Genomic DNA, 10000 nt, shown 5'->3' with positions numbered 1-10000 from the left:
CAGAGGTTACACGATCAGTCCAGCACTGGTGATAAATGTTGTCGTTTTCTCCAACTCCTGTCGGACTGCCATATAGTTTGGTCTGCAAGGGAGTTGGTGACGGCCACACTTCTTTCCGTTTCTCATCTAGTAGGGGACATCGCTGTAAGATGTGTTCCCCTGTTTGGTCTTCTTGACCGCAGGCACAGGTTGGTGATGGCGCCAGCTTGAACTTTCGGTTCATGTGAGCATTGAGCCTGTTGTGGCCAGTACGCAGCCTGATGAGGTTGACTTGCTGCTCTCTGGACATTGTGTGGCCCAGTGAGCGGGAGGTCGTGGGTTTGAACCCCGGCCGGGTCATACCTAAGACTTTAAAATTGGCAATCTAGTGGCTGCTCCGCCTGGCGTCTGGCATTATGGGGTTAGTGCTAGGACTGGTTGGTCCGGTGTCAGAATAATGTGACTGGGTGAGACATGAAGCCTGTGCTGCGACTCCTGTCTTGTGTGTGGCGCACGTTAAATGTCAAAGCAGCACCGCCCTGATATCACCCTTCGTGGTGGACTGGGCGTCAAACAAACAAACAAACAAACAAACAAACTGCATGAGACTCCAACTCAAACCTGATTAAAGTCATCACAGTAATAATAAATATCTTTTCTTGAGTGCAAGTCCCATACACAAATCACAAAGCAAACAATAAAGCATAGCAAACCAACATTTACACACAGAAATGTACAAAATCCCGTATATGCAAAACAGCACAAAATCAAGATTTAAAAAAAAAAAAAAGATTAATTACTGGGTGAAAATTAATGAACTGATGATGTTCATATTCATTAATATTTTCAGAAAACTGTCTAACAAACCAAGTAAGTTGATTTCCACAAAACTAAGCTTTTACACTATGTCATGATTCTCATGATAAAAGAGTCTACTTGGTTTCACTGACTTGAAATCACTCAGGAACAATGCATTTACTCTATGGAGAAAAAATCCACTCATTTTAGCACCATTATTTTACAAGTACATTGTATGTTTTAACTATCTTATTTTTCAAGTTTATATGTAGCTACACATTGAAGGACCCCCCCCCCCCCCCCCCCCTTCCAAAAAAAAGAAGTTTTGTTGAAAAATTCAGGTTGTAAAAGAGAGCCAGCCTTCATAGTAGGAGGTAAAAATTGGGTAGGGCTGGGGTGGATTGTCTTAAAAAAAAGGGGCTCCATTTTATTTTCCATTGCATTACAGTAAAGGCTTTAAAAAATCAGATACGCCCGGCGAGAGGGTTGGGGGGGGGGGGGTGTTAAGAAAAAAAACCATTTACTTCTGCATTCAGGTTGCCTCCCTTGGCCCTACGCATAGTTTGCCACCACAGAGATATCACTGTGATTGCCACCCACCGGCCTACAACGAACCCTTTCACAATAATCTCCCCTGGATTCTTCGAAAACAACCACAGACATTCTCTTCATCCTCTTTTGACTCCACCCCAAGTTAACTGGCTCTGCTCTTCATAGTTATCAAGTTGTTTACTCCGTCCGAATAGGCGCTGCATGGTCTTATAGGGCTATCGACGCTGCGTGCCGCTTTGCTCCGACCGCTTGCATTGATAACATGACACAGACGGATTGGCCGGTTCGGAATTCCACATAAACACGCATCAAAAATATATCTTGGGAGAAACCTGAAAACTGACTTGAAACCTGTTCAAATACTGTTGGTCCTGGTAAATTATGAGCCTGCAGTTTTGGTACGACCGTTGCCGATGGGTTTCTGGCATTGGGTTACTGTAGCTGTGTTGAATTTGCATCTCACCTGAACGCAGCCGCCACGGAAGATAACACACTGGTGATGAACCGAGCCTGACACATCATCAGTAGTCTCAGCTATCTCAGCCGTGGCAAACCCTCTTTTCCAGAAAAGCTGCGCTATTACGTAGCCTACACCTTTGCGCTATTCTCACTGAAGTTCTCCCAGATAATATCCCCAGAAACCTGTTTCTCCCAGGCTTTTAAATTGTGTACACTGTATAAGTGTTTGATGGCGTCATTTAGCCCGTTTGCAAAAAAAAGTCAGGGAGGCAGCATCGTGGCACGACTACATTTGAAATCAATTTAATTGAAATGGTTGTCACACAATCATTCTTTGACCCGATCCGGGCGATTGCCTTTCAGCTTGGAAGTTTAATTTGTCAAGTTATTCAAACTGTTATGCCGAAAAATAACTTCAAGTGCAAACTGAACAGACTCAAAAGAGGCTTCACTGTATTCTTTATTCAGATTTTCTGTTTATCATTCTCCTCAAATTTGCCTCTATTCTTAGACTCCCTCTCTTCTAAAGCCCCGTCTGATGCCCCAAATGGTTTATCCGTAAGCTTCTAAAGCCCCGTTTGATGCCCCAAATGGTTTATCCGTAAGCTTCTAAAGCCCCGTCTGATGCCCCAAATGGTTTATCCGTAAGCTTCTAAAGCCCCGTTTGATGCCCCAAATGGTTTATCCGTAAGCTTCTAAAGCCCCGTCTGATGCCCCAAATGGTTTATCCGTAAGCTTATAAAGCCCCGTCTGATGCCCCAAATGGTTTATGCGTAAGCTTCTAAAGCCCCGTCTGATGCCCCAAATGGTTTATCCGTAAGCTTCCAAAGCCCCGTCTGATGCCCCAAATGGTTTATCCGTAAGCTTCTAAAGCCCCGTCTGATGCCCCAAATGGTTTATCCGTAAGCTTCTAAAGCCCCGTCTGATGCCCCAAATGGTTTATCCGTAAGCTTCTAAAGCCCCGTCTGATGCCCCAAATGGTTTATCCGTAAGCTTCTAAAGCCCCGTCTGATGCCCCAAACGGTTTATCCGTAAGCTTCTAAAGCCCCGTCTGATGCCCCAAATGGTTTATCCGTAAGCTTCTAAAGCCCCGTCCGTGATGCCCCAAATGGTTTATCCGTAAGCTTCTAAAGCCCCGTCTGATGCCCCAAATGGTTTATCCGTAAGCTTCTAAAGCCCCGTCTGATGCCCCAAACGGTTTATCCGTATGGGCGTTAACAACATTTATCATCAAGACCCGATTTTCTCAAATTCTTTTCGGTCTGGAGAGGTAGGGGAAAAACCCGGGAGAGGAGAGGAGGAGGGAGAGGGGGGGGGGGGGGGTGCACTGGTAGGCGGCCCTATCATTTCAAGAGATGCGGAAGTTGCCATAGTTTCGGCAAACCTCGTAGGGGGGTATGTTGTACGTATTGTCGTCACGGGTGTGTACTTGCCAAGTTCTTTCAAGTTGACGTGTGTAGTACCTGTGCTGCTGCGTCTGTGAAGGCCAGGTAAACTGACTGACGCGCGCAGCTCGCATTGCTCGTGTCAGCACGTGCACACGAGGAATCATGGCTGTTGCAGACACGGCTTCCTTCCTTCCTTTCTACTGTGGCGGAACTGCTGTAACGGCCTTGGGTTTCAGTGTGAGACCGTGCAAAGCTTAGTGTTGTGCTGTGGAGAGTTTAGGACCTTTAAACTGGGATTTGTTTGGGCATCGGCGGTGAGTGGTTTTATTCTTTAATTGTTTGTATGTTTGCAATTATCAATATATGGGAGTCGTTTGATGCTGGATTGAAATTCCGGCGTCGTAATTACAAGCGGCATAGCAAATGATCAATTCATAGTGGTTGCCAGTTCAGTGGAGGTGTCTTGACTGCATTTGTCAGCAAGCTAGGTCTGTAACCGCAAAGAACAGTCAAAACTTCCCTGGTAACTGATCCGGGGTCAATGCATTTACGTGACTGGCAGTTTTTAATTGTTTTCTTCGGCGACATTAATTTTAAGTGACAATGTACTTGTCAGATTCTGACTATATTATTCTCAATTAACAATCGGCTGTTGCTCAGTGGTGGTATTCTTGGTTTTTTTTGTTTGTGTGTTTGTTTATTTGATTGTTAAATCGGTATTTAAATCAAGTCGGCGAACTGTTCCGTGCGTCAAATGCCTTGAAAACTAGCTGCTAGAGGTATGACTCTGAGGGACCCTTGCGCGCACCTGTACAAATAGCGACTTTAAAGATAATGAGAACACTGTCTTGAGAAACAAATTATATTGGAGGAGAGTAGGAGATTGTCAAACGGAGATTCGTGCTGTGTAGTTTCGTGAAAGTACACCGCACAGGATGACTGTTTGTTTGTTTGTTTGCTTAACGCCCAGCCAACCACGAAGGGCCATATCAGGGCGGTGCTGCTTTGACATATAACGTGCGCCACACACAAGACAAAAGTCGCAGCACAAGCTTCATGTCTCACCCAGTCACATTATTCTGACACCGGACCAACCAGTCCTAGCACTAACCCCATAATGCCAGACGCCAGGCGAAGCAGCCACTAGATTGCCAATTTTAAAGTCTTAGGTATGACCCGGCCGGGGCCGGTTCGAACCCACGACCTCCCGATCACGGGGCGGACGCCTTACCACTAGGCCAACCGTGCCGGTCACAGGATGACTGTTCGGTATGAGAAAGTCCTCACTTGAGCTGCAGCTATCATGCCGTAAAGTTATTGCTTCATGTGTCTTCTTTAGAACCTTGAACTTGACCGGGCACCAAAATCATCAAGCTGACATAAATCGTGAACAAGAGTGACAAGATCACTGAAAGAACAAATGGTTACAAGCACTCCAACTGTGGACAACCGTCAGACACACACGAAACCAGTCGCCTGGCATTGGTGAAAATAAGACGCATTGGCCGGAATAAACAAGCGACTCTCATCCTCATTCACACAAACAAACAAAGGAATAAAAAAAACGCTGGCGCTGGACCCGAGTACTCTTCAGACTGGCTCGCCCCCCCAGTATGAAAGTTTTTGTCTTGTGCACGTGGATTAAAAAAAATTTAAAAAAAAATTATTTATTTTACACAATTAAAAAAATTATTAGAGTAAAATAAAACATTAAAACGTTCATAATAAACAATAGTAAACAAGAATTTAAAAAAAAAAAATTTGACCGCCCATGCCGGGAATCGAATCCGGATCACTTGGATTAAAAAAAAAAATAAAAAAAAAAAAACTATTTATTTATTTTACACAATTAAAAAAAATATTAGAGTAAAATAAAACATTAAAACGTTCATAATAAACAATAGTAAACAAGAATTACAACAACAAAAAAATAGACCGCCCATGCCGGGAATCGAACCCGGATCACTTTGGCCATAGACTCTCTCGTGCTCTCTGTCTCTCTTTCACCGAGACCAAACCTTGCATTGTAATTTCTTTGCCGAGACCATATCCCCACCCGTTGTCTGGCTTGCACTGAAATCATGCTTTTCTCGTCACTGCGTGACGTGTTCGCCGCCCAAGTCTCCCCTTTAGTTCAGGCTGTTCGCAAAGCGACCAGCCTCCCACCGCAAAAACTCCCCCCGTTAAGAGTCGTTTTGGTGGAATATTTCGCATTTAGGTCCCAGGTAACATTATGAAGTTTTAATACGATCAATCGGACCTATTATCAAGTTAGTGTATCAACTTTTGAACGAACTGCGCCCAGTAGTTTCCCAGCAATAAGCTGTTAAGTCGAGACGAACAGACAGATACACAGACAGACACACAATTAAAGTCTGCAGGACCCTAGTACTGCGTACTCGGGGATAAACCTCAGCAGACCATACAATTTTGGCAAGAACTACTCTCCTCCGTTAATGTTAAAGCAACTTGCCTATTCTTGCCATGCAACTGATGCACAAGACAGACCCATGCAATTTTGGACGTGAATCATACATGTGCAAGAGTTAGTTCTTTGCAAAAGGTGTTTAATGCGTTTTGCAGCTTCGTGAATGCAAAATAAATGTTACAATAAAAGTTGCAAAGTGTACCGTTGACAGATTTGTGAAACAGTTTACGTGCCTGTATTCTCCAGAGGGATTTGTCTTGTTACTGTTTTGACAGGTAGAGGTTGTTAATGGGATCGAGGAAGACGTGGAAGTGTTCTTCGACGGTCTTGTTTTCTTTGTTTGTCGTCAGTGCCAAGTTTCCTGAAGACTTTTCTTTCTTTATTTATTTGGTGTTTAACGTCGTTTTCAACCACGAAGGTTATATCGCGACGGGGAAAGGGGGGAGATGGGATAGAGCCACTTGTTAATTGTTTCTTGTTCACAAAAGCACTAATCATAAATTTGCTCCAGGGGCTTGCAACGTAGTACAATATATTACCTTACTGGGAGAATGCAAGTTTCCAGTACAAAGGACTTAACATTTCTTACATACTGTTTGACTAAAATCTTTACAAACATTGACTATATTCTATACAAGAAACACTTAACAAGGGTAAAAGGAGAAACAGAATCCGTTAGTCGCCTCTTACGACATGCTGGTAAATTCTTCCCCCAAACCCGCGGGGGGTTTCCTGAAGACTGTGGTATGTGTTTGTTTTCGCATGACTCTTCCTCTGTCCTCCTTGACTACCGCCTTCTCTTTGTCCCCCTTGTCTCTTTCTCTTTGTTCTCGTCGTCCCCATCTTTCTTCTTCTGTTCCTCAATGGTCTCCTCATTTGCCAACTTCTTTTCTTCTTCCTCCTCCCCCTCCTCCTTCTCGTCGTCATCATCATCATCATCATCATCATCATCATCATCATCATCATCATCATCATCATCATCATCATCATCATCATCATCATCATCATCATCATCATCATCATCATCATCATCATCATCATCCTGCTCCTCCTCATCCTTCTTCTCATCCTCATCCTCCTCAATTGGGTTAGTGATTGAGTTGGTAGGTCGTTGAATGATTGGTTTGCTTTGGGGATGTGTGGATGGTTGGCTGGCGGATTGGTTGAATGGTTCGGGGGGGGGGGGGGTGGGGGGTTGGTGCTTTTGGCTTCAAATCAATAAATGGTGCTTCAGGTCCCACAGGTACTTTGCCTATTAGGGACTATAGGATACCGTGCGGGGGAGGAAAGGCACCAGGCCAAGAAGGTGAAGTGAAGGGTCTAGCTGCAAATAATTAAGACGTGGTGGTTAAACGATTCTTATTTATGGTTTCGACGTAACTTTGGATGGGGGTAGGGCCAATAAAGGAGAAGCTTTTGGCTTTAGTTCACTGTCTCTATATATATGTGACAGGGGAGGCTACCGCTCCTTTCACAGCAGACTCTGCACCCGAGTTGTTGGCCTTTAAAAGTCAACACCAGTGGATTGTAGAAGTCTGTTTGTGATGGGGTCTGGTGGTTTCCGATTGTCTGTATGTTCATGGAAACCTTCGGGTTTGCATAACAGTTTTTATAGGGCTAAGAAATTAGCCCTAACATTTTCAATCCTGTTTGATTGCACTTCGCTTCCCGAGGTGATCGTAGTGTTTCGGCACACGGTTACATATATGTGATACTCGTATCAGTTATGTGCAGCTTTCACCTGATTTAGGCAGACCAAAGTGAAAATGCAATGATATACCACAAACTCATATGAGCAGAAAGAAGGATACATTGAACAGAAAGAAGCAAACAATTGAAACAGCGACACACGGTGATGCAAGATGCCAAGATTTCTTGCTGGGGGTAAACAAAACAAAGGCAGTAAAGGGAGATTCCAAGCAGCAGGCATCTTCGCAAGGGGGGCTATGCTCCCTTTCATTATGTCTGGCTACCTGTCTAACTTCCTCTTGGCTTTACTGTACCCCACTATTAACAGCGTGGAGTATACACACCTTATAAGAAGGAAAGAAAGAAAGACACACACACAGACAGACAGACTGTGACATGAGAGAAAGAAAGAACGAAAATGAAAAAAAGAACTGAAATTTAACACAACACAACATGAAACATACTGCAAGTTGCCATGAAGATGTAGACATTCTCAGAATTAGCAGGAGGAGAAGCCGCTTTGAAATAATAATTCATCTTACGATAATCTACAAAAGTAAAAAAGAAAGATTGTACGAAAAAGAAAGAAAGAAAGAAAAAAAGAAAGAAAGAATAAAAGAACGAAAGAATGAAGCTGCAACATGACGACACACATGACGATGTGAATGGGATGTGCCAAGAGTTCATGGAAAAGGCAGGAACGCGAAAGAAAGAAAGAACGAACGAACGAAAAAAAAAAAGATACTGCAACATAAGGCGACACACATTGCGATAATGGGATGTGCCAAGAGCTTGTGGAAAAGCCAGCAAAGGGTAATTTCTAGCAGTCGGCTTCCTCGCCAGGGGGTCTCGGCCATGCACCTTTTTCTTGATGTCTGTAGGATTATCTTACCTGTGTATAAGCTTTACCTGTCTGTGGGCACGTGGAGGTGACTATACATCTTTCGACATGAAAACTGAAGTTGCCCTGCACTGCTAACCATACTATTGCCGCTTAGAAATGGTATATGATCATTATGTTCCTTATAAATGACAGATGCCAAATCAGCTGACTTTCCCTGTTTTCAGAAGAATGTTGGATAGGCCCTACATTTCTTTTGAAAACATGTTTATGGATGAGGTTATTCTACCTCAGACTGCACAAAATAGCGGCTGGGTGAAGGATTGTGCAGGAATTCACCATTTCTCTCTCTCTGCCTGAACAGAATCTTCAAGTATGCATCCTTCTGTGCACAGAGTACCATAATGTTTATAATGTGAAGGTTAACCATATAGATTTTCCTCATTGAAACCATCATGTATTTTTCGACATCATTTAGTGCCACAAAGTGGGTAGGGCTAGGTTGACAGTCAGTTACTGGCGACGCACTAAGACTGATGCAACCCTGGGGTGGAAGTCGAAAAGCCACAGAAAGGTAAATCAATGTTAAAATCCGTGTGCTTTCGTCCAACAACTCAGACATTTTTTAGATATATATCTCAACTGCTTATCAGGTAATATGTGGCCTTTTCTGCGAGTTTTGGCATTGTTGACTGAAGCCTCTGACTAGAGAAACGTGAGGTCAAAGTCGGACTGAATGTTAACAAACTTGCTTGTGCTTATTGACTCCATATGCATGCTGAATTTCTAAACGTTCAAGGAAATATAAGTGATAGCACATTGTAAAACAGATAAGAAGTAATGAAAAACAGTCTTGAGATGCACATACATAAGTTTAACCACAATGACTGTTTTCGCAGAAATGGCCACATACATATACGCTTACCTGTTATGTTATCACAGCAGCTGCCGTAAAAGTCTCAAGCAACAGTACGATTCCAAAGGGAATATTATCTGGCTAGAAATCTTTGTGGTGCGTAGGCTAAATGGGGAATGCGAGATTGTGAGGTTTGGGCAATGGTCGTTGATTTTTTTATTTTTATTTTTTTAATTTTTTTTATTCATTTCGTTTATCAGTTTGTCTTTAATAACAGACAGCATTCGATGCCAGCTCAAAACATCTGCACTTTACCACAATACGTCTTAACTGCAGTTCATCACAGACATCAGTCTATTTGAACTTGCTTTGAAGATAGACATCTCACACTGAATATAATTATAGCCACGCCGCAAGTTAAGTGCCAGATGAAAAGCCTTGGATGTATCTATGTATGTGACGTGATGGAAAAGCCATTTCTCACACCTGTCGGTTCTTTGGCAACAGAGGCACCTACATCATATTTCACACCTACACCGGCATACTTCCACCTGTGTAAGTGATCGCAAGCGGTTTTTCTCATGTGTAACTGATAGCGAGGAGCAAGGAGGATTGCTCAGTCTAGCAAGTCTAGGTATGAATCATCGCTGGTTCAATGTACATGTTTATCTGAACTATGCAAGGTTATGTATAGGATTCCCTTCGAGTGTATAAGACCTTTGGAATTTTGGGTTGTGTTTTTTTGGGCGGACCCTCAATTTTCCCTTCAGTTGTATATATATTCTGCATTTTGTGATTAGGTCATCTTTTCTTAAATGTTATGTTTCATGTGTATGTCACTTATTGTATTGTTCTTGGAACAGACTGGAAGCTCAACGTCAAAAACACTGGGCCTGTTAGCAAGCGCGTCGCCGTAACTTATTAACAGTCCAGCGGGAAGATATGCAAAACACACACACACACACACACGCACACGCACACACACACACACACACACTCACACACAGACA

General features: G+C 43.2%; 1 protein-coding gene across 2 annotated transcripts in view; it reads left to right on the top strand.

The window, feature by feature from the left end:
• The first annotated feature begins 3294 nt into the window (after positions 1–3294).
• LOC138947285 (parvalbumin beta 1-like) overlaps positions 3295–10000 on the top strand; it is a 14050-nt gene continuing 7344 nt past the window's right edge. Inside the window, exon 1 of one of the 2 annotated variants that reach the window (XM_070318728.1) lies at positions 3295–3490. The gene's annotated coding sequence lies outside the window, so the exon portion shown is untranslated. Of the gene's footprint in view, positions 3491–6331; positions 6349–10000 lie in introns of those variants that run through there. The other variant, XM_070318729.1, reaches the window with a different exon arrangement.

The sequence above is a fragment of the Littorina saxatilis genome, linkage group LG14, assembly GCF_037325665.1.
Source record: "Littorina saxatilis isolate snail1 linkage group LG14, US_GU_Lsax_2.0, whole genome shotgun sequence".
Classification (NCBI taxonomy): Eukaryota; Metazoa; Mollusca; class Gastropoda; order Littorinimorpha; family Littorinidae; genus Littorina; species Littorina saxatilis.
Note: the sequence above shows the minus strand (reverse complement) of the source record. Positions and strands in the feature narration are given on the sequence as shown.